This window comes from Ailuropoda melanoleuca, chromosome 5, assembly GCF_002007445.2.
Source record: "Ailuropoda melanoleuca isolate Jingjing chromosome 5, ASM200744v2, whole genome shotgun sequence".
Taxonomy (NCBI): domain Eukaryota; kingdom Metazoa; phylum Chordata; class Mammalia; order Carnivora; family Ursidae; genus Ailuropoda; species Ailuropoda melanoleuca.
Window position 1 is genome coordinate 2,805,517 of NC_048222.1, and position 27,966 is coordinate 2,833,482.

The window sequence follows — 27,966 nt, forward strand, 5'->3', positions numbered from 1 at the left end:
AGCACACACCCTTCTCTCCTTTCCCTTCTCCCTCCTATCCCCAAAGGGACGAAGGATGAGGTAAACCAGAAGCGCCCAGATTCCCATCTGGAGATGGAAATACCACGGGTAGGAACACATTAAGAAGGTCCCCTATTGTGCTGGCTTCAAATGTTTAATTACATGAGTAATGTAATTATATGCATACATACTTTATCACTGTTTTCTAATGAGGTTGGCAATGAGATAGAAGCTTGGCATTTTATTCTCAGTTTAACGTGTTTGTTTTTATGCTTACTGTAACAGCTGGAGCACTGCAGAGAGAGTCTGATGGGCTTTACAAGAGGTGGCAAGGAAGAACTGCTCCCTGCGGATATTCCCCATGTGGAAACGGCCAGGACCAGAAAGAACTCCATTAGGACAAAGGGTTATTCAAGGTAAGCACCCTTCACACACGGAACGCTTGACTGCAACTTCCTACCTTCAGATAAGATTCTGAGCTTTAAAAACAAGGTGAGCGGGAGGGGGAACCACAGCTGCTTCATCCGAAAGCACCTTGCAAGAGTTCCCCAGGCACAGGGGAGAACCCACACCTGGGAACCAAAGTGAGCCCTTCTGAGTCCTGGCAGGAAAAATTCTCCCAGTAAAAGTAGCTACTGTGACTCGGAGGCCCCACCCCCGTGAGGGCAGGAAGTCAGCAGCTTACTTGGGAATCTGGCACCTCAAAGCAGAGCGGTAAGGAAGCAGGGAGAGGTGGCAGATGGAAAGGGGTGACGGCAGGGCAGAAGCTACCCCCAGACAGCTGTGGCGTTATAAAAACGTAGCGGCCAACAGTGTAGGGACAGGAGTCTCAAGCATCTGATTACCCAGCTGTGGTAATTTCTGAAATAACTTGGGGGAAAAAAAGTCAAAATACAGCCTTATATTCGACTGTGAGGCAGGCTGCAGGAACAATCAACGGGCTGGGAATGACACCAAAGCCGGAGACACTCGGCCGGGCTCTCACGGTGTCTGTGCCCAAGGCCATGTCAGAGGTACAACTGGATTATATGAGTCCCTATCTGGGACTTCCCAGAAACATTCCCTACAGCAGGGTCCAAGACAGATCCACCCAATAGTTAAACCCAGCCTTTAACGAAGACCTGGAAAGACACCAGACTTAGTAATTTGAGTCTAAGAAGAGACTCCTAAAAATGCAGATAAACTTGTTTACTTGACTCCTCCATGACAGCAGAAGGAGGAACGCACAACCTAATCATATACGGGTTTTCTAATTCAGCCAAAATAACTGGCAAATGGGACCACAGGAAATTTTCCTTGCTAAAATGACATCAAGGAAACCCTCCTGCGGGAATTGCTTCATTATAATTCCATACAGTAAACCAATAACTGTACCACTCTACAGAACGTATCGGTCAATACGATGTATTTTAACTGATTCAAAATTCTGGTCAAAAAGCATGAGTTTTTTTGGGACAAGGGATGATGATATACATAAGCAAAGTTGCGGACATACAAAAATCTTAGTAATTCCACATCTGGACGTTTCAACCATTTGTGAACGGTAGGCAGGAGACTCAAGAGCACAGACCGCGGGATTTAAACATTTCAGTGGTCAGATCCACAGATCTAAACTACTGAGCAGATAGCTATCACGTTGTTGGGTATGCCATACCATTTTGCATCTGGTGTTCTGTGAGCTTCTCAAGTCATGTCTGTTTTGTCTCCCTAAATTGACGACCCACCTTGGGTTTCATTTGAAAACATTGATCTGTATGCAGCTGGTGCTTATATTAGAAGGTGTTAGCTGTGGGGCGCCTGGGTGGCATGGCAGTTGAGCGTCTGCCTTCGGCTCAGGGCATGATCCTGGCATTATGGGATCGAGCCCCACATCAGGCTCCTCCGATATGAGCCTGCTTCTTCCTCTCCCACTCCACCTGCTTGTGTTCCCTCTTTCGCTGTCTCTATCTCTGTCAAATAAATAAATAAAATCTTTAAAAAAAAAAAAAAAAAAGAAGGTGTTAGCTGTCTGCTCAATGAGTTCTAAGAGTGATGTACTGAGCTATTTAACCCAAATGGGTTTATAATTCTGTCTCAGCCTCCTCTCCGCAGCCGCCTACTTTTTCTAGGGCAGGGTAATGGAAATTATTTCAAGAAATGGAAAAAGTGTGAAATCAGTGACTCCACTGAGCTTGTTTCCCTCGGGAAAAGCACAGCCAGCTAACCATGTTCAGAAAATAAAGATGTACTGTGTGACCTCTATCAGTTATTCAAATTTAGCAATATCTTTATGAACAGAGAAGGTGTTCTGGTCCACTCCGGCGAAAATCGGGACTGTCTACTTGCCGCAGACCAAACGACCCGACTGGGTCTCAGCTGCCCTCATACTTGTGCTCAGGATTCTCTTTCCCATTCAGCAGACACAGAAAAGTCTGAATCCAGTAGAGAAAGGGGTTTTAGGTGTCTGTGGACAATGAAGGAAAGTGTGAGATCTCCGGAAACCAAGTGTTTACAAGGGGGGCCCTGTCTCAAAATATGAGTTCCTTTCTTGGTGCATGAACATCCTTCCCTTAACTCTTTTCTTTCCCTGCTTGATCCTCCCGGCTTTCTTAATTCATCTGGGACCAAGGAACAGGAGGTGTCCACACACCCACCTTACTAATAGCGGGGAATCCTCGGGCACTGGGGGGAGAACAGGTGTTGGCCCTGCCCTGGGAGGCCTTTTCCAACCACAGCACGCCCCCTTCCTGCCTCTCAGCTGCAGCCGCCCTCCACACCACTCCCAAACCACCAGTCCCAAGGAGACCAGACCTTCACCTGGCTTGGCAGCCAGCTCCCATCCCAACCCTGTGATGTGTACAGGCAACACGGCATTTCTTCAGAGCATACATTACCGAAAGTATCCTTAGAGCAATATTTATTTCTTTTTCCATTCCCAGCCCTCACAGAAATAGCTCAAAAAAGAAAAATTGAAACCAAAAATTTACATCTGTCACAGATTCTCTTCCACCAAGAAAACCAACAGTAGGCAGCACTAGACCACACCTCCCAAATCAAAACAGTGGCATAAGCTTCCCAAATGTATGAAGAAAACCAATTTTCACAGTAGCAGCCAACATGTGAAAATACTTTTATTGCAAAATTGAAGAGTGTAGCTCAGCACATACGCGCTGGAATGCCGATGTGAGTAATTACACAGGTGGTTATGCAAACACTGAACTCATGCTTCAATTTGGCAGAAGGATAAACATTTCTAGGATAGTTTGCAAGTTCAATTACCCAGATCTGCTGGTTAATTTCCTTTACATCTGAAAGAACTCCCCCAAAGTCAATCACTATCCAACGGAAAAGTCACTTCTAGAAACACATTCTACACAGGCAAGAATAAAGTACTTTTGTACTCCACTGCTCAACATTTTTAAATCAGGAGCTGACCTGTCTAGACATGATTATTCTATTGTGTCCTACAACTTGATTCAAATAAATCTTTACTCTTAGAAGCGCTTATTTGAATAATATCCCTTATCTAATATGTGTCAGACCGTACCCTACGATGTTAAGGATATAGCAATTAACTACACGGGTAAAACTCCCTGCTCTCCAGAGGCTTACATTCTACCAAAGGGAATACGATACATAGTCACATATACAAGACATAAGGCATGGGAGATGCTGATCAAAGTGTGATGGAGAAAAATGCAAGCAAGTAAGGAGAATGGGACAGGGGTTACAATCTTAAATATCAGGGAAGACTACAGGGAGAAGGGAACATGGTGCAGACACCTGAAAAGGTGAGGAATGAGCCATGCCAGGTGGAAATCTTGGCAAAGGGGAACAGCCAGCTCAAAGATCCTGAAACAGAGGCATGTAGGGGGAGGGGGTGTCAGTGATCAACAGAAATCTACATTTGGTTGTTTCATAAACTTGTTAAAAACTGTATCCCACAGAGAACTATCAAAAGACTACATTGTTTCCGGTATTCAGCTTTCTCTTACACATGTAACATGTGACACTACTATGATTCAGAGACATGCATGTTTTTTGCTTTCCCACCAACCCTACGTGTGCTTCTTGTTTGCAGTGAGTTAAGTCCGAGGGGCTCTGCCAGCATGTTTAGCACCACAGCAACCAAAGTTAGAGGCCAAGTACAGCACTTAGGTATACTGCAAGTCACAGATGCCTATACACGGATTCAAGAAATGGTGGGAAGCAGCTCTACCTTTATCCCTACACCATAACCATCCTCATCACCTGTGCTCAGGTCAGCCCCGAAAACTGTGACAATAGTCATGAGTTCAAAACAGAGCTAGAAGGACAAAATACCCAATCTCTGCACTTCTAAAATAATAATAATGTGATCCAACCTTCTCTCTTCAAACTTACAATTTTTTCAAAAAAAGAAAAAAAATAAATAAAATTCCTTATTTGGAACACAGGGGAAGAGAAAATGGAAAACTTTGTACGTCAAAGAACAGAACGTGAATCCCTAGAACCCAGAGGAAGGTCAAGGCCAGAGTGAAAGGCGCCAAGGCTGAGAATCAGGTGCACCCGCTCTCCTCCCTGCACCCCCTGCCCCCCACTGGCTGTGCAGCCTGAGTGGGCTACTTCTGCTTTCAGAAACTTGACTTCCTCATCGATAAGAGAGGTCATAATCCCTACAGCGTAAGATTGTTGTGAAGACGGAAAACAGTGGATTCAAAGTGGCCGGCACGTAAAAAGGTCAATCTCAAAAGGTTACTCCCATGTGACTCCACCTATAGAACACGCTGGAAATGACAAAATTAGGGAGAAGGAGAACAGATTAGTGCTTGTAAGGGGCTGGGGGCAGGGGCTCGGGAGAGCGCTGGCTATGATTATGACAGGGTGCCGTGAAGGATTCTTGTCGTGGAACTCTTCTGAGCCTTGACTGGGGTGGCAGTCACACGAATTTTCACACGTGATAAAATCGCATAGCGCACGCATGCACGCACGCACACACACGAGTGCACGTGAAACCTATGCAACTTAAATAAGGTTGATGATTATATCAATGTTAATTCCTTAATTGTGATAGCGTACTACTGTTATGCAACCTTACCTATCATTGGAGGAAACAGGGTCAAGGGGTCTACAATTATCTCAAATAAGTGTTTTTTAAAGCTCATCACTTAAAAAAAAAAAAAAGAAGGCCTGGCACGTTATAAACGCTCCATAAGCGGCCTCCTGGGCAAGTTATGCCCTCACCTATCAACCAGAACTGTGAATTCCTAAGAGGAAATGCTGTGCCCGAGCGAGCACTCTACGTGAGGCTTTGCGGCAATGCTAGGCATCACCGCCATCATCTTTGGACTCCAGCCCCTCAAAACCTCACCAATATCCAAGAAGAATACACAGATTCTTTATATAATCAATGGAGAAATTTACAGGAATCCACTTACCACAATATGTAAGGAATATTTATCCTGTTTCTGAGTAATAAATACACATACACTATATATGTAAGAGTCCTATGGAAAGAGAGAGGAAGAAAGGCTTGTGTGGTCTACAGCAGCATTTTCCAAAGTGTTACCCAAGAAACACTAGTTCCCTGACATGCTCCACAAAATAAAAATAAAAATCAATCAATTGATCAGTCATCCATGGTCAAATAAATTTGGGAAATGCTGCTACACTGTCTCCCTCTGGGAGCTCCAGTTTAGAAGAAAACCCCATCCAACTTCACTTAATCTTCCCCCAAATGTACTTGTTCACAGAATCGTTTTTATTATACCTACTGGCATCCTGAGAAATACTCCCAAGGTCTAGAATTCTAAAAGTCATTCTATATGGGTCAGCTACTCACAACTCAATTTCTTCAGCCATTATGTACTTAGAAGAGAAATGGATGGCTTTTCTCCAGCTCGTGCAGCGTGCAGCTGGCCTTCAGGAAATGTTTGCAGAATTCGATTCAGTGCAACTACAGTTCCAGGATGACAAGTGCAGGCACAGGAGAAACGGCGCTTCCTGGTTTCTTGGAAGCACCTCACTTAGTTGAGAAAACGAAGGTGCTCCTTTTCTGGAAGTTTCTGAAAGTTTCTCCAACTTTCAGATGCAAAGGTTTCCCATTATGCCAATGTCTCCTCCTGACTGGCAGCCACTCACAACCAAAACAGCAAGTTTCCACTGTGATATGATCATGAGGAATAAGCTCATGGGAATAAGTTCATGACCAAAAAGATCCCTACTCGAAACTATAGGCCTGGAAAGCCCTTCAGCAGGATACAGAGTGTTTCAGACCAAACATAAGGAAAAGCTCTAACTACAATTTTTCCTGGGAGAGGTAATGAGTTAAATTATAAGTCGTATCATGCAGATGTCTTAAGCTTGAAGTTATATAAAAATGAATTTCAAATGTCAGTTTTCTGAGCTCAGGCTTGGATGGGGGAGGGGAGGAAGGTGAAGACCCTGCCTCCTAGGAAGAAGCAGTGGAAGAAAGAGAAGCAAGGGGAGGCAGGAGTTCTCAAAATCAAGCTTCATGTAATCCACGAGTCCATCAACCAAAGACACTGCTTTACAATAACACATTTCCACTGATAGGAATAACCCATAATCCAACTTGAAGAGCCATGAACTAACTTGAAAATTAAAAGAAAGAAATCAGAACAATTTTAAAAGAATGAAATGAATCAGAATAATCAACGAGAGGGAAAAAAAAACATCAGGGATTTTAAAAAAAACAGTATTTGAAGAACAGACACTTCAAAATTAGCTCAATTACATCTGCCTTCTATGTAAAGATTTAAGAAAGAAGGGTTTATCATGAACCCCCAACATACTGACAAAAATGTCTCAAGCAAAGTCTAAAAAAAAAACAAAAAAACCAGCCTCAATCATTAAAAGATAATAGAGCAAACTCACTGAGCATTCCGCTCCACAGGCGCAATCATGCATTTTGGGAACAGTTCCAACCTGTCTGAAAACGAAAGGGTTTCAGATAAAACTTCAGTGTAACCCAAGCATTCCAGCCTTTCAAGGTTACTATATAAAACTAAGCCATGGCTTGTATATTTTATTATAGTCAATCATTCTAACATCCCAGGAATGCTGGCAGGCTGATCCGTTCCTCAGTTAAGACTGAGTCTAATCACAACACTTCAAATGAACGACGACGTCCACTGACAGATATCAGTCTGTCCCTCTCAGAAGCCCCTTCCTCAGTGTGACTCCTCACTGTCAGAAGACCAAATCTTTCCTCGTGGCCTCAGTAACTGGAACACCTTTTGCCTTGGCTGTCCCCGCCTTCTCTCATTGGCCCAGAAAATAACACAGAAGGAAAAAATAAGTATTTTGGGAAAAAATATATTTTCTGGTTATTGAGCTGAATTCAAAATAACAACACCAACAAAAAAGTCTATGGTTTTGCAGAGATCCCCGTGAGTTTCCCGAACTCAGGGCCCCCACAGACTAAACAAGGTGGAGAAAAGAAAAGTCAAGAGAAAAATTCTAAGTGTGAGCTACAGAACTGAAACCCCCTCATGGTCAATGAAAGTTTTCTTACAAGAAACTCAGTATCTTTTATATTCTCACTGCTTGCAGCCAGATGTTTGGTTCCTTGTTGCAAAGGGAGAAACCCAGTCTGTCTCTTTCCTTCCTTCTCTCCCTCCCCGGCTCCTGCACACTAGAAACAGGGACTTTCCCAAATTCCTCTTAATGTGGATGAAAGGAGGGAAAGCGTAGGTACTCTTATTCCTAACCCAATGTTCTATTAATAGAATTTTAAATGCTGTGCCATTTTTAAACTAACTGAAGTGGGAAGACAGTGAATAATGACTGCTTTGTGGCCCTCCAGCACCACCCCCACCCCCAGCCCTTAGCGAGGCCGCACATCTTCTCTGGAGGCCCCCATCTGGACACTGATGCACCTGCAAAGTGACAGACCCTCCGTACGTGCGGGTAAAATTCTCCCTTTTACTCCTTTCACATGCCTGAATTCACTTAGGTCAATAATGCCATGCTCAAAAACAAGTTATACTTTTTCACTTAAAAAAAAAAAAGCATTTTTGTTTTTTTAAGAAACTCAACTATTCGGGCAGGCTTGACCAAACCTTTAATTTACCCAGTGGGAAACACTGCAGCAATTGGCCCAAACATTCCTAAGGGGAAAGCCAGACTCATGGCTTCAGAAATGAGGAAAAACCCTCCAGGTTGGCTTCCTGGTCCCCCCACTGAGCCCATTAGAGCATGCACAAGAAATGATTCCCATCTCTGTTTCTCTGCTACAGCCGTCAAGGGAATGCAATCCCAGTATCAGAGGGAAAAATTTTAAAAAATCAGTATGCCACTGGAGCTCGAAGCCTGCTGGATCATCAGAGTGCCTCCTCTCAAATTCCAAACACAAACCTACACGCCTGAAGTGCAAGGCTGAGCCAAGAGGCTGAATGCCTGCCTCGAGTCCCGCTCCGCTGAATATCACCATGTTGATCTCTGACCTCTGGGCCAGCGTCACGGCTGATGCTTCTGCCCAACCAGGTCCAGGGGCGCATTTGCCAGGAGGTCCAAGCCACCCGGCAGAAAGAGCCTCAGTGAGCAAAGGGAAGCCAGCAAGCAGAGAGGTGTGTGTCTGGAAAGCAGCCTACCCTTCTTCTGGAACCCCAGCTCCCCAAGAGCACGTGAAAGGCTCTGAGCCCCAGCACGGAATGGTGCCAGCACCAATCACAGAGCCCACATCCTTCCGGCTTCCCTTGCTGGCCAGCATGGGGGGTCCCAGCCACAGTGGCACTCAGAGACTCTGCCCAGCGGAGGCAAGCCAAGAGGGAGCCCTCTCTCTATCACAGCCAGTAAGTCTGCGACCAAGGTGCCCAAAGGTCGTCCCGGCAGCAAAGGACAAACCATGATCCCAATAATAAATGCACACCTGCACAGAACTAACCACACGTAGCATGATTATACATTCCCGTTCAGTTTCCAAACTGGGTGAAACCATCAGTATTCCTGGTGACAGCCACATAATAAAACTGCCACCTTAAGAGATTGCCACAGCACTGTGCCTGTCTGTATGAACTGCGTGCGACTAACACAAGACTGCTGTTTCCATCTTGGGCCTCTCCTTGGGTCATTATATTTCTTAAACTGCTTATATACTATGTTCCTTTGTTTTGCAATGCGTTTCCTGGCATTATTTCTCAGAAATGCATGGTACACACTGCCACTGTTTGCCAGGGGACCAGCCTTGAATAAGGTATGGATTCCCGTATAAGCAGCCTGGGACAACGTATACTTACTTCAGAGATAAGCACATCCCTGTAACAGTAAGACAGCTCTTACATCATCTAGGACATGCTTCGTAAGTATTTTGATGTTTCAGTATCACAGGTAGGACGTTATTTGATTCGTTTTCTAATTTTTACTCTTATTCATCTGTAGTATGTGCTCCGACCCCTAGCAAATAGAAAACCCCATGTATTTTTTACACATTCATAATAAAGTCACACGTCTCCTACCTTCATGTTCTCCCTTTGTTTCTATCAAATATGACCAGAAATAAAAGTATAAGACAGTTGCAATACCTCACCCAAAAATGACATCCACCTTTTACTCCACAGAAGAAAAATTACCTAAGTTGTGTTCACCATTTAGTTCAGAAATAGTTAAATCGCCTATTGGATTAGCTAAAGTTTTTTTTTTAATTGGTATTAATTTTTATTACCAAAAAAAATTTTTTTAATGCATGTTAGACACATCTCTGATATTCCTGATATGGACAAAATCAGGGACTAGGACAAGTTAGTCCAAGTTGGGGGGCTGACAAGCTTACAATCAAATTCAGTTTAACTGAAAAAATTTATACTGCACTGGTGTAAATCACTAAGTGTACGATTTCAAACTCTGAGATGATCACACTTAGAGATCCAGAGCATTCATAACCTCCCACCAAGAACAATGTGCCCATTATACAACGTTAGCCCATCTTTAGTAAGCACAGTGGAAATATTTGTGATTTCGCTCTATTTACCACCTGCTCGTTAGAAAGGTAAGTCAAACTTAAGGAAGTATTTGGAGCTTCTAACTTTGTTAACCACGTAATTTCATGTTGTTTACCTTGAACTGGGGAGCTCACCCTGTTCAGGATGGACAACAAGCCAAAGCTTCTACAGGCGTATTAAACATTAAATAATCAGAACAGTAACACCATGAACATCCATGTGCTTTCAGACTGTTCTGAGTTTTGTGCTACGTGTTTGTGAACCTGAAATTTCAAAAGTGCTTTCTCAACTGTAAAAAAGAAACAGAACCTGACAATATCACCTCAACCAGGAAATCCCAATTATCCAATTTAATTTCCTTTCTCCTAGAGGTTAGCCCTCCTGGGGAAGAGTCATCCAATAATTGACTTTCCTCAACCCTTCCAGGCTGTTACAGCGTTTATTGTCTCAAAGCACAGCCTGCACCCCAGACCAACAGAAAATCCCACTAGACTAATACATTCCACAGTAAGAGTTGGAAGGAAAGAAAAGGCTGCAAAGGGTCCCTGAAGAGAATTCAGCCCTTCCCACCATCGTTTCCTAAAGTCTACACGAGGAGCATCCTTCTAAAGAAAGGTCAGCTGGACAGACTGCGGACTGCCATGGTGCCTGCCTGGTAAACACAACCTGATGACTAATTCATGAATGCAAGAAACCTCAAGAGTCTAGTAGCAGAAAGCCCAATTAACTCAAAATTAAACAGCACCCAACACCTGTGTTTCAGCCCCAGCAAGACAAGGAGGGGGCTGCCAGGAGGTGCTGAGAACTAAGGGAGCCACCATATGGGATCTTTGGGAGGGAGAAGTGCCAGGAAAAACCACCTTGTACATCTTTCCATGCAGGACCTGGTACTAAACCGAGAATCTTTTCAGCAGAGTTCTTTGGTCAGGTTTATATCCTATGAGCCGAGAAGACTTGCTGGCCCCTGACACACCCTCTGGTTAAACCAAATCTCTGGTTTTTCACACCCCACGTCTGCTCAGACTCCCAGCCAGGGAGCTTGTCAAGAGGAGGACAACTTGAGTGCACTCACTGAGCGGCTAGCCCAGCAGCGTTAACAGGGGGATATCTGACCAGAAGAGCCTCTTCCCCCTACTAGAAGCCTCAGGAGAAGTGTTTTGTAGGAGGGAACAGGCAGCAGGGCAAACAGTAAATGAACAGGTATACAATAAAGATACCTCTCAGCCTACACCACCAGGCAAGATAGGAAACCCAAAAAAGAGTTCTAGAAACTTCTAGAGAAAGTTCTAGAGACATATATTTACCATTGAACTGTATAAAGTGGTTAATATAGTAAATTATGTGTTTTTACCATAATTTTAAAAAAAAAATTTTTTTTAAGGGAGCCTGGGTGGCTCAGTTGGTTGGGCATCTAGATGCCTTCGGTTCAGGTCATGATCCCGGAGTCCCGGGATCAAGTCCCACATCAGGCTCCCTGCGAGCCTGCTTCTCCCTCTCCTGCTCTCCCCTGCTTGTGTTCCCTCTCTCTTGCTCTAATAAATACATGAAAATCTTTTTAAAATTAAAAAAAGAAAAGAAAAAAAGACATTCAGCCTAAGCAGCATTCCACATTGCACAGAAAGCCAAGGAGGAAAAGACAAGTCAAGATGGGAGCAGGCGTTTACTCGGGAAGGTTCTGAGGCACTTACTTATTCATTGATTGGACAGAAAACAAAGGTAACGAAGAGGAAGGCAGTATTCCTGGCATCTTGTCCATAGATGGACAATAGAACGGGGGCGCTCAAGCCGCTGAAAGCCCCTTCCTTGGCTCATCTATGTAGGCCATAACAAGAGCAGGATCCAGGATATCTGCACTCGTTCTTAAATCTATGTAGGAACCCAAAGAGCTCGGGGCCCTAGAGGTGACATCCTTTTATGAACAGCTTCGCCACTGGAACTCTGGCTCTGAAGACTGGTCCAAGAAGAGGGTATTACGTTCTGGATCTACACCCTTCCAGAATAGTTATAAGAGGGCGTCAGCCGACAGACTTTCCAACTTGATCAAGATGGCTTCCCGTGGACATCTATGAAAATGTGGGAGAGTCTGCTGAGGTCAATGCCAGCCACGCCTAAAGCTAGGTCCATGAGTAGAAACCTCAGGGGTTAGATTTCAAAGTAAGGGAGAACTTCAAAATGACTAGAAGTCTGCACCAAGACTAGAATCTCCCCTACGCAGTGAATTACATCCCTGGAAATGTAGAGGAGATGTGGAGAGAGGGACTTGATTAGCCGAGACACTGGGTCTAGGTCCTTCCTCAATCAAGTTTCTGTGGTACCTTAGTTAGGAATGCGTTTGGCTACAAATAAGAGAAAACCCAATCACTTTTCATCTTTTCATTCCACCATCCTTAGTGCGTTGACTATTATCTTCACCTTTGTTAACCTCTGGTCTCAAGACGGATACCCTAATCTCCAGGTTCAAGCCCATGTTGAAGGCAAAAAACCTGAAAACAGGAAGGGACAGCTCCCGAATCAGAAAGATAGAACTTTCACAGCAAGCCTTAGTGTACTTTGCACTTTTATTTAATTGACCGAATGTACCATATGAATATCTCTGGGCCACCCAGTCTCAGCCTCAGCCCTACTGACATGCAGCCAGTTAACTCTTTGTTGGGCAGGCTGCCCTGTGCATTACAGAAGTTTACCATTAGCCCTGGTCTCTACCCACAGACACCAGCAGCAGCCCACCCCACCCCCAGCAGTGACAATCAGAAATGTCTCTAGACATCCCAAAAGTACCCTTGAGAACAGAATCACCCATGCTTAAGAACCACTCTTAGACTAATCACCACTCCATAGGATAACGCAAAGAGGGTAGTTAAGGGCCTAGTCAGCCAACCAAATGTTTCTGCCCTGAATGCTCTATCCCTGTTTCTTCCATGTTTTCTAACGAGCTCCCCTGCTAGTATACCAAGTATTTTGGAAAATTTGAGAGAAGCATTCAAAATGCTCCATTAGAAGGACTGACAAAATCTGAAACATTGAGATCGATGCACAAGGAACAATCAGGAAAAAATACACTGTAAAGGGCTAAACCATAGAGACAGGCAAGACGTCTTTCAGTCGGCTCAGATCAGGAGAGAGAAAAGCACACGAGAGAGTAGCCTGGAGTCCTTAATGAAAATGTCACTTCAGAGGAAGAGCCTGCACTTGAAGACGAGAAACACTCTGACAAGTGGCAGGTGAGCCGGAAAACCACCTGAGCGGAGCTCACGAAGTGAGGTTAAAAGCTCAGGAGCTACTCTTTGCGCTAGGTTCTTAAAGACTCATGCCTGAGAGCGGGCAAGTCATTTAGCTTCTCTGCACCTCGGTTGTATCATCTGTATAATGGGGACAATACCTATCCTCTAGGGTTGAGAGAATCAAAGAGAGCACATTAACCACAGAAGTATCTAGCACATATTAAGCAATCAGTTGTTAGCTTCTATTATTATTGTTATTATCATATAGTCATAATATGATATGTCACTTAACATAAGAACAACTCAGGAAGAGAGGCCACTTCTCAGAATCAGACAGTTCCTCTTACAGTGGTTGTGGTATCCTGAGCAAAACCACCAGAATGTGTGGTTGGGGGGCAAAGTCAGGCTCCTGATGGCCACAAGACGCTGGCTGAGATCCAGGCGGGCAGCGTGAGAACCACTACAAAAACACCACCCGCACCCACCAGGATGGGATGGCAGGAGGCCATGGGCGATTTCAAGTGAACTTCATGGTCAGTGGCCGTGGCCAGGTTAGTAATAAGAGTTTCCATGTTACAAAGGAGTTTTAGTTTGCAAAGCATTTCTCCGTGTACTCTGAGTAATTTGCATGTAACAAGCCTGTCCATAGCTACTAGAGAACTACTCCAGCAACAAGGAGTTCTAGTGATCATTTGAAAAGTCACTGCCAAGCAAAGTCAGGCTGTGTAAAGAGATGGAAGATACAAAACTTGCCTTCTAGGTGGAGCACAGGAGGCACGGATGTCAGCCAGAGAACAATTAATGTAGCATCTTTAGTAGATTTAAGGGGAAAACAGATAAGCTCTAAGGAAAAAAACAAAACAAAACACATTTGCAATCTACACATTCTCATCTGCGGGTCTCGTGAGTCTCAAACTCCTGGCTTCCGGGTTGTGATTCCTTTATGACCAAAGAAAAAGGAATAAAAACCCACTAAACTACCAATTCTTCCTGGTGCCCTGTCTTCACTCAGAGTTTCTCCAGCAGTTAACTCCGTACAGGTGTTCCCTAGGATTATATGCACTCATCACCTACTAAGTTGAATACATTTCCTAAGGCATATGTCATGGTTTGAAGACATGGAATACGTCGCCTTACCTTAAAAAAAAAAAAAAAATTCAGAAAGTACCCCTATGTGCCTGAAAACCACAAAGGGAAGGGCAAGATGAAGAGCAGGTCAGCGCCCCCACTGCATGGTTCTGGGTCCCGTGCTCATCCTCCCCCGGCCAGCCCCCGCTCCCTGGGCTCATCTCTGCAGTAACACACAGACTACATCATACTGTCAACAGTCAAGGGGTCCAATATTTTCCAAAACAGCGTATCTGTCATTTAATCCACTGCTGGGTTTCAATAATCACTGAGCCCCAACAACAGAAAAGACTGATGTGCTGCAAATAACAATCTGTGTATTCACAAGCAGTGAACAGAAAAAAAAACTCCATTTATACATATTTTCTAGTAGAAGAAACCTCACGTCACTAAGCCAAGAGGTGCCTTTTTCTGATATTTTTGGGCAGCCTTACTCCTAACATGCAAAGTGAGACATGAGATTTTTCTCCTAGTACCAGGAATGATCATTAAAAGTAAACATACTTTACTGTACTGACAGTGTGTTCTCAACATAACACTGGACACTTCCCATGTTACTCTGCCCAGTCTTCACTCAATACTGCAGATCACCCTCATCCCTATTTCACAGGGCAGGGATCTGAGGCTCAGGGAGGAAAATTACGTGACCCCAAAGCCAAGGAGAGGGGCTTGGATTACAGTGCCACGCCGGTAATACCCAATATTATACATTAACAAAACACACACTTGATTGAAGCCAAGGGCTGTAAAAACAATTCACCATTCGTAGTCTGTGCACATCTGTTGTTCGTACTTTCCTTTATCGAGGCCTGGAAAACAGGCTGCACGCCCCTTCTCACCATCAAACCCAGCAGAGTCTAGAGCTGATCTGTCCAATGGAAACATATGAACTGTGTTAAGTGTGGATTTTCTCGTGGCCACATTTTTAAAGAGTTGAAAAAAGAAAGATGGAAGCAACTTTAATAAGTTATTTTACTTAACCACATATATCCAAAACATTATCAATTAAGCATGTAACCAACATGAAAATTATATTTATTTATTTGAGAGGGAGAGAGAGCACGTGTGTGTGAACACAAATGGTGGCAGGTTGTGGGGCGGGGGGAGGAGAGAGAGAAGCAGACTCCCCACCGAGCAGGGAGCCCAACACAGGGCTCGATCCCAGGACCCTGGGATCATGACCTGAGCCAAAGGCAGACGCTTAACCAACTGAGCCACCCAGGCGTCCCCAACATGAAAATTATTATTGAGACATTTTACATTCTTTCTTGCACAGTAAGCCTCTGAAATGCAGTGTGTACTTTACACTTACAGCACGTCTCATTCCAGACCAGCACATTTCAAGGGCTGAGCAGCTGTGGACGACCAGCCGCTCCCATGCTGGCCACACACATCTAGAACCTTAGAGTCCCACACATACAACACCCCTTTAATAATCTGTCCCCTGTTCCTATAATGATCTGAAAAGGGAGTGCTCTCCTCTTGTCCCTATACTTACACACTTCCTGGGATGAGATCACAGGGATACCAGTTAGGGACTGCCTGAAATTCACCCCTGAAGCTTCCAGGTAATTCTTTAAATACAGTGCTTTGAGCTATGGAGGAACACACTTGGTGACATCTGTCCTTAAACCCAAGGTTACGCAGACGGGAACGGACAGCATGTCCAGGAGTTGGGTGGGACACAGAGGACAGGACAAGACGGTGGGCCCTCAGCACCCCCATCCTCTGATTCTGTCACAAGCCCCTCTCCCGAAGTCCATTTTCCTCAGTAGCTTGGAGGAGTTATTTCAGTAACTGCTCCCCAAGAATAACTATCATTGAGAAACAAGAAGGAAAACTGGGGCTCCTCTGATTTCCAACCTAACAACCTACGGCAGCACTGCAAACTCGCATGCCCTCCGGGACCGGCCCCATGACCGGGCTTCAGGGCCAGAGGGACGGTGCCCACCCAAAGGGACGGCCTTGCCCCAGCCCAGGACACCATGCCAGTGGGAACACAGCCCAGTATTGCCAGATGATCTGATGTCTCAAGAGAAGTCGTAAAGCTGGATCTTAAGTGTTAGCAACTCATATGCTATTTTAGATAAGCACGTGTGGCTGACCAGGAAGGAACAGCAAACCAGGCACCATTTTGGGGAACTGTGCAGCAGACTCTGGCATTTGTGGGACACGGTAAAGATACACGAAGACAAGGAGGGGGACGGAGTTGAAGGGATTCTCCTGCACCCTCCGTCTGCCATCATCTATGCAGAGCTAAGGCAGGCTTGCTGCAGCCTGCCCCAACACCTGCGTCTAGAAGGTGAGGGGCACGATCTGATGTGAACCGGAGAACACTTGCCCAAAGAGAAGGGACAGACCTCCTGGGGCCACGTGAGCCTCCCAGTTGTTGAACAGACTGGGGCAGCAGGGCCTGCTGATTTCTTAAAAAGAAGACAAAAATACAGATTTTTCTGGAAAATAGAATTGTTACTTTTTGATAGCTAATTCAAATCCTATTTCCAACACCGTGTAAGCCAAACTCAGCCGATAGGGCTACCCTGTTGTAGCCCCCAGGTCAGAACATCTCCAAAGTCCCACCAGCCCCAACATCCCAGCAGTTTTAAACCCATACATTGTCACAACGACATGACAGCATTAACTTAACCCCCTTTCTCCATCCATGAAAGATGCACTGTTGATTGCAAGAGACCAGAAGACAAACAACCAAATGAAACATGGTGTCCTGGACTGGATCCTGGAATTCAAAAAAGGACAGTCATGGAAAAACTAGTAAAAAGCCAAATAAAGTCTGGTCTTGTTAACATTACGGCACTAATGTTAATTTCTTGGTTTTGGTAAATTTACTCCAGTGAAGTAACATTTCCCTAATGCTGACATTAGGGAAAGCTGAGGAAAGGGCCCGTGGGAATGCTCTGAGCTTCCACGAACCCAAAATAATTGCTAAATAAAATGTTTTTCTTAAAAAAAAAAAATTCACCGAACTATACCCACCCCCCCAAGAAAATGTTCATTTTATAGTATGATTATTTCCAAAATGAAATTTTTTTAAGATTTTTATTTTTGAGCCATCTCTACACCGAACCCACTACCCCAAGATCAAGAGTCGCACATTCCACAAACTGAGCCATCCAGGTGCCCCGTGAAATGTTTTTTAAAACTTGCCCTGAATCTGGGGCGCCTGGGTGGCTCAGTCGTTAAGCATCTGCCTTTGGCTCAGGGCGTGATCCTGGAGTTCTGGGATCGAGCCCCACATCGGGCTCTTCCGCTGGGAGCCTGCTTCTTCCTCTCCCACTCCCCCTGCTATGTTCCCTCTCTCGCTGGCTGTCTCTATCTCTGTCAAATAAATAAATAAAATCTTAAAAAAAAAAATTAAAAAAAAAATTTGCCCTGAATCTACACGCTGGGGGACTGAGTAACTAAGAGACACCAGAATAGACCAGAACAGGCTCTGGCCTTTGCTTTATAGCTTATGAGCAATAAGCAATAGGGCACAGAAACGGCGGACTTTTAGTAAAACATCAAATGGCTGAATTTAGGTAAGAATGATTAATTTGACTTGAATCGAGAAAGTTGCCAAACACTCAATAGCTTTTTGGCCTTAGAATAAAAATCAGCTCACAACTGAAGGACTAGAGACCTTATTACCCAAACAGGAGGGGTCGAACTGAAGGAATAACGACAACCAGCTTTGGTGTAAAATAACACGGTCTATACAGTACTTCTTAGAAAGGAGAATGTTCACATAAGTAACGTGCATTCTATTCAGATCACCCAGCATTTGACACAGCACCTGAGACTGCAACATCCTTACATCATCACATTTGCAATCAGTCCCTTTAAATCTTTTTTGTTTTTGTTTTGGTAATCAGGCAGGAAACATATAAACAAATAAACTGACACGTTTTCGAACGTATGTAGAGACAGCTGTACCATGAATGGGACTCCCTTAAACGAAACAGCATGAGAACCTGTAGCTCTCTTCTATTTGCATTGTCTGCCTTTCCTATTATTATGGTCTTAAATCAATTTGACATATACAGTAAATATACTTCAGAGGAAACATGAAATAAAATAATTAGCTTAATTAGAGCTTTGTGGCAAATAGATTTACAGTAACTTCAAGCTAGAAGAATGCAGCAAGGGGGCGCCTGGGTGGCTCAGTCGGTTAAGCGTCCGACTCTTGGTTTGGGCTCAGGTCATGATCTCAGAGTCCTGAGACTGAGCCCTGTGTCAGCCCCCGCATTCAGCTCCAAGTCAGCTTGTCTCCCTCTCCCTCTGCTCCTCCCCCCATGCTTAGTCCTGTTCTCAAATAAACAAAATCTTTTTTTTTTTAATGCAGTAAGAATAGGCATTCTTGGGGTGCCTGGGTGGCTCAGTGGGTGAAGCATCTGCCTTCGGCTCTGGTCATGATCTCAGGGTCCTGGGATTGAGCCCCAAGTGGGTTCCCTGGTAGCAGGGAGTCTGTTTATCCCTCTCCCTCTGCCGCTCACCCTGCTTGTGCCCTCTCTCAAATAAATAAATAAAATCTTTTTTAAAAAAAGAAAGAAAGAAAGAGTCATTCTTCTGTTTAACAAATATTTATGAGGCTCTACCATGAAACAACCCATGTTCAGGTCCTGGGAATAAGCAGTGAGCAGAACAAAGACCTCTGGCCTCTTGGAACTTATCCTCTAGCAGGAGAGAGAAGAGACAACAAGTAAAATAAGCAAAAGAGACACTCCGTTAGATGATGCTAAATGCTAAGGAATAATCAAGTAGAAAGAGGAGGCAGAACGTGTTGGAGGAAGTGAACCTGGGGGAGTCAGTGAATTCCCTCTGAAAAGGGGACATTTGAGGAAAGGCACAAAGGACATGAGGGAGCTGGCCACACGGACTGACGGCTGGAAACGAAAGGGCATTCCAAACAGAGAGAACAGCAAACGCTCTGGATGGAAGCCACCAAGACAATATCAAGAAAGAGCAAGGATGCAGTCAGAAGGCGATGGAGGGCTACATAACCCCTCGTAAGTCGGCAGAGTGATGACTTCCCTTTGAGTCTGACTGAGATGGGAAGGAGAGAAGGCTGGATGCAGACAGGCCATGTAAAAGGACACGCCATTAATCATCCAGGTAAAAAAAAAAATTATGGCAGCTTAGACCAGGGCAGGACAGGTGATAAGTTGATTCTGAACACAGGTGGAAAGTAGTGCCTATAGGATTGGCTAACTGTTGTGACAGAAAGATAATTTAAGACCGACTCCCGATTTTTTGTACTAAGTACAAGGAAGAAGGGAATGCTATTCAACAAGATGGAAAGACTGTGGGAATGAGCAGGTTGGAGATAAGAGGACAATAAGGATTTCCCTTTTGGACACGTTAGGGGGTTTTCTGGTTGGTTGGTTGGTTGGTTTTGTTCTTGTTTTGAATTCAAGCAGTTGATTCTTATTCCAGCATTCCTGAATTTATAATGAAAGAACTGACAGGATATAGTCTCAACATGTACTCAGAAAAGGCACCATCAGCTCTTGGTTTTGCCACGATCTGCCTTTTCCAAACCCCAGCTCACTCCCACACCCTACACCCTTCCCTGACTCTCCCCACACAACCATGAGCGTTCCTCGGCCATTTTAAGTATTGATTAAGATCAGGCAATTACCCAGGCAACTTTGGACCCAGACTGCCTTCTTTCCCCTCTCTCTGCCTCTAGAAGCTCCTTTACACCCACAACTCCTTGTGCAACCCCCCGGAAGCAGTCTCCTAGGAGTGGTCCCCTAGAAACGAGCGCCCAGGGAAACAGACATGTCAGTAGCCTCGAGGGGTCCCACGGACAGGTGATGTTTGAAATGCCTATGGGACACATGCAAATAGAAATGTCTAGCAAGCAGTCAAACGCTCGAGTCTGGAGTCTGCGGGAGAGATCTAGGTGACAGATGTAAATGCAGACATCTTCATATAGAGGACATTTCAAGTGTGGGCGTACATAGAGAAGAGCGACAAGTGCCCTCAGGTGCCCCACAAGAGCGTGGGGAAACGAGGAACCGGCAAAGGGAACGGAGAAGGACCAGCTGGAGAGGGAAAAGGAAAACCCATAGCGGGGCGCCCAGGCAGTAAAGCGGAGACTGTATTTCGAGGAGGAGAGTAATTGACCTGTTAAATGTGGCCGCGAGGTGAAGCTGAGAGAAGACGAGGACATGACCGTGGACGGTGGTGGCACCAGGGAAACATCACTGCTGAGCCACTGAGAGAAGAGCCAGCGGAGGTTGAGCAAGGGACAGACCCCCCCACTGTGACGGTCCAGCACACAATGGGAGGGGAGATTCTAGACACAACCAGTACGGACACCTCACTCAAAGCCTTCTGCTGTGTTCTGGGGAAGAAAAGAAATTGGCTACTGGCTGGAGGGGAAATCACACTCAAGAGACGATGTTCCTATTTAATGGGAAAAATAATAACTTGTATGCCAGTGGGAATTCAGTAAAGAAAACTGATGATACAGGAAGATGGGGGGAATGCTGTGGAACAATGTCCTTGAGACAGAGGTAGGCTGTTGTGCACGAGGAGTGGGAGCTCGGGCACAGATGCGGGCAGGGGGCAGGCGTGCCGGCTGGAGCCTGTGGAAGTTCTCTTCTGATTATTTTGCTGTGTTAGTGAAAAAGGGAGTGACTGAGAGTAAGGAGGGCAAGGGTATGTGAAGAGCAAGGCCAGAGTTCCCCCAGTCATGGAAGAGTGTAGGATCAAGTGGCCGGCAGAAGGAGTGTGACCGCCGGGCAGTACCCAGGGCCCACTGGGATTTACGCTCAGGAACTCAGGGAGACGATGGACATGATGGTGTGGCTTTGTGCAGAGCGGACGGAGAGACACAGCCTTCACCAGAACTGCGCTCCAGTCGAGGGAGAACGACAAAGTATGTATGAGAAGGACAAGGGTGAGGAGGACACATGCCTCGGTAGTGATTCTAGAGGCTGGTCCTGGAATGACGCTGGGAAAGGATGGGAGTCGGGAGACGGGGTGAGGCTGGGACTATGAACAGGAGGTACATTCAGTGAATGGAAGAGCCTGATGGCACGAGCGCGGTCAAGGCTGGAGGGGCCACCAAGTCAGGAGGATGCGATCAGAGCAGTGAGCCGTGGAGGCGCGGAGGTTCCGGCGGGTGCAGCATCAAACGCCTGACCAGGGACGCGCTGGCTGAGGACGGTGGGAGATGAGTTCACGGGAGGGGAGGCTGAGAACACGTGGGGAGCGTGATCAGCAGGGACAGTGGCGTCCGGAGACCTGGCAGGGGTGGTGCTCAGACAGGGGCAGCGAACCAGAAACAAGGGTCTTCGACAAGCCAGGGGCACATAAGGGTGACAGGAGGTGACGGGCCGGGACAGACTCCAGATTCAGAGCACGGGCTCTCGGGAGGAGGGGGACTGGGACAGATACCACGGGGTTCGGGGTCAGGAGGGAACACCGCAGCCACCCGGCTGGGCTGCAGGAAGAGCAGTATGTTCGGGGAGATCTGGTTTCCAACAAGGCAAGAACAGGGCAGGGGACGTTCACAGCCCAGATCGGGAAGCAGTGCATGTCACTGATAACTGTGTGGGCTCCGCGCACTCCAAGGGCAGGGACAGCGCTGGAAAGGAGGCCCCGAGGACTGGTACATGGGAATGACAGGTGCCCTGGGAGTCCAGGCTGCCGGTGGTGACCTGCACAGGCAGGAGAAAGAGGTGTGGTGACATGGGTCCTCACGGGCAAGGCAGAGAGTGATGGAGAGGCTGGCAGCATGTGACCCCTGCTGAGGAGGGGCCAACTTCCCCCCACTCCTGGACTAGCAAGTGAGGTTTTGCAAAAGTAGCCTCTTCAAAAAAATGCAGAAACACTGACTTGATCTAACCTGCACTTACCCAGCATAGATGCTTTATGTCCCAAATCAATGTAAATCCTCTAGAAACCACAATTCTACATCTTTTTAAAATTACAATTCAAAATACCCCAAACTTCCCCAAATGCTAGAGAATGAGCACGAAAGCAGGCAAGCCTTCACAGCGACACACTGGCCACTGGGAGCTGGGAACATTCTAAGTTCCGGAAACACCTGGTGCAGGGCATTCCTCTGCAAGTACAATCTTAGAAAACATCAGAACAAGGAGGAGCAGTGCTCAGCCCCCCGCTGCTCGAGAAGAATTCTTAGAAGGAAGCTGTCTGCTTGTTTTACGTCTGGAAAATAAGATTAGACACACAGTTACATCATATTTCCTGACAGCATTATTAGAGGATGGTTACCACGGTAACCAGGGAACCACGCGCCCGGCTGGGGGACGAGGAGAGTTAGAAGGCATCTTTCTCAAAAAGAATAAATCGCGTGATTTCAGAGCTGGAAAGGGATGCCCTGTGGTAGGGTCCTTCACCCACGTGCCCGAAAAGATGCAAAGTTCTCACATAGAGAGAAACCGCAACAAATACCCTGGTAAAATGCCACATTGTCCACAGAGAAAAGTGAGGCAAAAATGCCACTTCTCAGTGTTGAGCAATGCTGGGGAACTTATCAGGAACAATCAGTAAAATGAAGGAAGATGGCAGGACTGACTACACAGTGGACAGGACATGCCCTCAGCACTTCTGACGTGCCCAGAACTTACGTTTCACCCAGTCCTCACAACACATCGCTTCAGGGGAGCAATCAACGCAGTCAACAAAGGTCATGAGGCAGAGCCGGGACGTGAAACCAGGTGGGCCTCACCCCTGCGCAGTCCACACTGCCTCCTGGAGACTCACTCTCTCTGGCCCAGTGCACACGTGGGCTGCGTGTGCTCCAGCTTGCTTCTGGCCCCCAACACCACCAACTGGACTTGGGACACCCACTCTCTCATCCTCCCTAAACTTGAGTTTCCTCTTCTGGAAGGCAGATTAAATGACCTCCTCAGAGATGGAAAACCAATGAGCCAAAGAAGCCTCTGGTCTAGTTTCACACACACCAGGTCGTGCTCTTAGAAACAGGTGGGAAGAAATCTTAAGGGTGTCTAATCCTCCCAGCTGATCAGTCCCCACACCCAAGTCCCACCCATCCTATACCTGAGCTCCTTCAAATGTGGGTTACTCACTAACCAGTGAGAAAACTTACTTTAACGTCAGCCAATTACGCTTTGTCCCCATTTAACATCCTTTCTCGGGGCTCCAGCTTGATTGCACGGGCTCATTCAGAGCAAGTGTGGAAACACTGTGAGATCTATTTAAAGACCTATTTACAGATACGATCTCCTTCTAAGCAGAGCTTCCCCACTTCTCCACACCAAGCCACACGTCTACCCTCCCCCACCTGCCCGGCATCCTTTCTCTTCTCGGTGCTTCCTCAAAGATCACGAACATGACGGAACGACCTCTGCCCAAAGTGTCTTCAGGGCCCTGGGAGGCTGACATTCATTTACAAACACTAGCTCTTTCTGAATACCCTGGGTTCCTCAATGTGTATATAAAACACAGGCTACAGGAAGGGAAGGGTTATGCTCCATCGCTGCCCTTCATCAAGTCATTCAGAGGCCTCGATGTTCCTCTCGTCTGGCTCTGAACGCCTCTGTTAACAACCTTTCTATTGTGCATGGCATCTTCTGCACATCTCAGATCCCTCCAGAATGAGAATGCCTCGCTCCACATCCCAGTTCGGCTACTGAACGAGCTAGTGACTCCCAGCAATACCTCAAAGTTCATGCCTCAGTTTGCTCATCTGTGAAATGGTAATAACAGCACTTGCCTCATAAAGTTATAGTGAGGTCAAACAAGAGTGCTTAGGACAGAGCCCATGAATGGGAGAGGCTATGATTACTGCCCGGTCCCTTGACCAACCGACCCTCTGCCTTTGCTACAATTCCTCTTAAGACCTAAGTTCACTAGAAAATGGCCACACTCCTTCCTTTTGGTACTTTCCCCCTATCTTGCACGGTGGAATCATTCACAAATACAAGGTCAGAACTACAGTGAGAATTTCCCAACGTCCCTGACTTCCGGACTCTGATCTATCCCTTAACAATTATTCAGCATTTTCATAGCTTCCTGGACTGTCTTCTCCAGCACTCACTGTAGCCTGATTCTAATGACCCACCAATCTGCAGAGAAGGCACTTGGCTCTCTCCTCTAGCAAGTGGCCCACGGTCTTCTGCTGATCCATCCAGACTTTGACCACTGTGATCCATGCCCCTTGTGGCCAAAGGCATGCATTTTCAAAGACAGATGGCTGGGGTTTGAGGTTCAACCTGATGTTGTGGAACAAAGCTACACTAATTGGCCCATCTGGGAATTAAACCTCTGGTCTTTGGCCTCTTTGAGCCAATATTCTTGGCCCCCAGCCAAAAACAAGACATTCTAATAAATTGTTCTTAGTTATTTGCAAAATCCTACAAGTGGAGGATTTGTCAGATAATGAGTATTCTACACACAAAATGTTGTGACATACACACCAGTTCAAAAACAGCAATCGTTTCAAATACATTAAGCCACACACTAAACACTGAAGCTTTTAAAGGAAACTGGCTTTGGAAGTCAAGAGAAACTCTGCTTCTTTACGGTGCATCTTGAAAAATAAATGACACTCGTAAGGAAGGTCGGCCCACCTGGGTTAAGTGGAGGGCGTCAGATTCAGACGCTCCATCAAATTTCCATTTTAGTTCTACTTAGAACTTGGTCTGTGACTACGATAAGGCTGAAGAAAACATCGTAAAAATAAGTAATGAATTTATAAGGAGTGGAGAGTCATAATGAACCAAGCAGAAAATAAAGTTGACAGTTCCTGTTACGTTGCATAACAACACAGGCAAAATGGGCATGATGCTAGAATGTTGGAAGGCAGGAAGGGGGTGTCCACGGTCCGTTCTTTCTTAATCACATCACCACCACCACCGCCTCCACTGTTTGCTGATGGTATGCCAGTAAATGTGCCAAGAGTGCTTTCTACCCTACTCCATTAGCCTTTATGAAAACCCCTATGGCATAAGTTATCGAGGTATAACAAGGGCACGTAACCTGCGCAAGGTCCAAAGCCGCTCCATGCCCTCGATCCCTGCCCTCTGCCTGTACCAGCACCCTGCAGCTGGCCACCGACTTCCCAGCCCAGCACAGACCTGACTCTGGTGACAAAAACCACCATTTGGAGGTTTTACCAGCACTGGACACCACAGTCCAAAAGGCCACAAATACGCCGCTAGGAGTCACTGTTCTACTCAAGGAGGACACCTGACCGACCCCCGACTGGACACCCACCACACAACTGAACAGACTCCAGGGCAAAAATCAAACCACGCCCAGAAAAGGATGAGGCAGGATTCATAAAAGGAAAAGGGCTTCCCTCCCCTGGGCCACATGAAGAGAAGAACCTCATGGCAGGGAAGACTCCCGTTGGCCACTCCATAAATTCCACTGAAGGGAAGGAGAGGGAGGTGGACATGGGGAAAACCTAACCCCAGCTTTGGATGCAAGCTAGAAGCAGCTGGTCCTCCAAAATGGCCAGAACCCACAGGCTCAAAAGCCTTCCCAAGAGGGTCCAAACAGATGAGGATGGGAAAGCATTTTCCCCTCCCAGGCTGGGCTTAGGGATGGTGGGGGCGGCCGCAGAACTCCGTCCCAGACCCCAAGTAGCAACTTCTTGATTGTGACCTCCATCAGTTTGTTGTGGTAGTTTTAGTTATTTTACATTTGTTTTATTTGGGGGTTTTTTTGCATTCACGGAATATACAAATTCCATCAAAACTAATAGACCCTTTTCAGGGCTCTCCACGGGAGGACTGATGCTGGTGGGGACTCCAGTTCTGAAATCATGGGCTCGCTCTTGAATTTTCAGCCTAGAACACTTAGGTGCTGATTCTTTTCATTTTAAATAACTTTCAGAAGACAAAAATAGCACGACCCAAGAAGCAAACTTTAAGTGTGAAATCCTTTTATAACAGAACAACTCATTCATCAAAATAGTTGTTAAAACCCAGTCAATGGCCCACTTATGGGGAAAAGTGCTAAATACAAAGATTTCATTCGAATTAAATTCTCTGAACTGGTCTGATAAAATAAACAATTTATACTTGCTCACAGGCAATGACATCATGGCAGAACCATCGCCAGAAGTATAGGCTCTCCTAAGAAAAACAGGCAAGAAATAGAGAAGGACCACCTTTTTTTTTTTCTCAGTAAATTAATATATAAAGACAGACCTACTAGGAAAATCAGTGAAATATACCTACAAGCTATTTCCATCATGTGCATGGAAAATGAGAGTGTGATGGAGCAGGTAACTGGGCAAAACAGATCCTACCATGGGACAAAATTCTGGGGACAGAACTTCGCCTCCCACAGCCTCAGCAAACAGTCATGCTCTCGCCACTTAACGCTACTGAGTGTTGCTATGGTACCTTGTTTACACTCTCAGGCCTTTTGAGTACAGAAGCGTCTTTTTAATTTCATCACTGAGTCAAAATATTAGTCACTAAATGAAAGTTTTCAAAAACTCTTGACTCCATCATGTGCACTCTGACCAAACAATACTCTTTGTGACAAGAACATTTTCTAGCAGTTCATTTCACCGTGTAACAAAAGGATCATTCACGGCCTTGTCCTCATTCCTGGCTGGCCTCATTCAGGTCACTCGGAGGGCCTCGGAGCCACCACCACCACCCCTCGCACGGGGCCTTCTCTAGGGCACCTCTCCGAGAACAAGTCCACACAGTTCGGATGTCAATGATCCATTGTGGACACGGGCGCTTCAGAAGATGCCAGCTGCTTACACCATTGTGTGACAAGACAATTCACTTGCCGTTCCGTTTTTCAGAGCTGGTCTGGATCTCAGTTTCCTTCCAACCTCCTTCTAACAGAGCTGAGATCATCAAGGTCAGAAGAAATGTGCCCAATTACTATTACACAAAGAAACAGAAACGTACAAATAAAGAAATTAAGTCTCCTAGTTTGTCAGTGTTCCTTGGGCTGTAAATAGTTCTGGAGAAATGATACTGAGTGCAAACATTTTGAAGGAAATATGGGAAACCGAACCACCAACATGTGAATTTTGTGCAGACACAAAATTGCACTGAGACATTTATTACCTCAGAAGCGGTGACGTACAACAAGGAAGTCGAGAAATGTATTTGGATTATCTCGATCCATTTTTGGAAAGCACAAATAGATGATAAGCATTTGACTCCTTAAGGCTGAAGACATAATCCAACATGATGACTGTTTACACGAAGGAGCACTTCACGTATTAGAAGAGACATATCACTTATTTAAACATGGGATTTTTACATCCGGTCTACACACTGTCTTTGGAAGCACAACTATGCCCAACCCTACAATGGCTGGTGAAAGAGCAGAATTTTCAAATGAAATTCTAAATGGGTCCTGAGTCTGAAATAGGAGTTAAGTATTAGTTCTTACCTATACCCGGTTCCTAAAAGGGCACATCGAACGTGGTGATGGTGGAGTAAATCATTTTCTGTAACACAGCAGGGCATCACTTGACAAACACTAAGTGCTCTGTGTTTACTGATCGTTTCAATTCACTCACTGATATAAGCAGCATTCACTGAGTGCCTACGATGTACCATGCACTTTGAAAGGAGCATGAGAGTATAAAAATGCAGTTTAAGACTAGGGTTTTTTTTTTTTACCCTTAATAAAAACTAATAAGATCTAAAATATAATAAAACAAATAATAATAGGACTTACACACTGGTACTTTCATGACTGATTTTCATGTGTTA

The 27,966-nt window shown here is 45.6% G+C and overlaps 1 protein-coding gene across 1 annotated transcript in view; it reads right to left on the reverse strand.

Annotated features, from left to right (window-relative positions):
- CARMIL1 (capping protein regulator and myosin 1 linker 1) overlaps positions 1-27,966 on the reverse strand; it is a 301,196-nt gene that overhangs the window by 223,998 nt on the left and 49,232 nt on the right. The window lies entirely within an intron of this gene.